The following is a 1,354-nucleotide window of genomic DNA, read 5'->3' on the forward strand; positions in this document are numbered from 1 at the left end:
CCGGCCCACGCTGCGCCTGGGCTGGGACTGGTCCTGCCGGTGCAGGGTAGCAGGAAACTCTCTGCACACTCACCAAACCTGGGCTAGGACTGGACAATTACTCTTGATTGTCAACCAAAATGAATTTTTGAATGAAGAGATGCCTAGCAGGTTAATAAAGCACAGCTCTGTATGTGATTCTGTCAGTCATGGAGATGTAGTCTTGTAGTTTGTATCTGGTCTGTCTCCCCACTCCCTCTCTGATGCGCTTTCCATGCACTCTGCTTCACATCCCTCAGGAAGTAAACAGCTTTGCTCCACAGTGCAATCCTACCATGATGCTTCAACCTCATAAACAGCCAAGAACCACAAATCCATCACTCCAAAATGAAGCACATTCCAGAAAGAGATAACAGAGACAACAGAATGAATCCACAAGGCAAGACAAACAATTGTACAGAGGGAGGGGAAAACAATACTCTATGTGACAGGAACACAGAGAAAAAGTAAGGGTACCTATTTGTCGACAAAGTGAACTTCAAGCCAGGATGGATTAAGAAAGACAGAGAAAGTCACTATGCATCTGTAAAGCAATTCAAGAGGAAGAGATAGCATTAATAAGTATAATGCAACAAACACCAGTTCACCCAACCATGTAAAGCAAATTTAACTGGCAGGAAAATATCAAGTAAGCACTAATACCATTCTATGGGGGGATCTCAATGTAACAAAAAGACCAACTAGATAAAAAAATCAATAATGAAATATCATTTTAATCTAGCAGTTCATTGGAAAGATTCTCACTCTGATTAACTATATATACTGATACCTGTGAACTAAGCTATTGCACTGCAAATGTTAATTTCTAATACTAGTTTCATGCTTGGAGTGCCTGTCATTCTGGTCTTCTAAATATGAGCTGCTTGTCATGACATGCCAGTTGCTGCTATGATGTCTCTAGGGTAGATGGTTGTTCAAAAAGAAGGGTGTGGTGAATGAAAGCAAGAGACAGGAAAAGGAATGTTGTGGGACTGTCCTGCTTCAAGGTTGTATATGGTGAGATTTTTGAACTTATTTGGAAATATAAGAAGTATATAATTCTTTATGCCTATTTTTTCATGCACAGAATATACTAATTTTTAAAAGTTTTTTATCATATTCTTTAGGGACTTAAAGTTCAACATATCAATACTTGATGAAAAATACTTGTTCCATATTATGCCTAAGATGTTTGATATGCAGACAGATAGTGAGATTAACTTTAACAACCTAAGTTGTAGGGTAATAACAATAAGCTTGTCTTCTGGATGGTTAACAACCTAAGTTTGCAGACCAAAATTAGAGAAAAAGGAGGGCTGCAAAGAAAGCCAACATT

The sequence above is a fragment of the Octodon degus genome, unplaced genomic scaffold (genome assembly GCF_000260255.1).
Source record: "Octodon degus isolate 3935 unplaced genomic scaffold, OctDeg1.0 scaffold00010, whole genome shotgun sequence".
In the NCBI taxonomy this organism is placed as follows: domain Eukaryota; kingdom Metazoa; phylum Chordata; class Mammalia; order Rodentia; family Octodontidae; genus Octodon; species Octodon degus.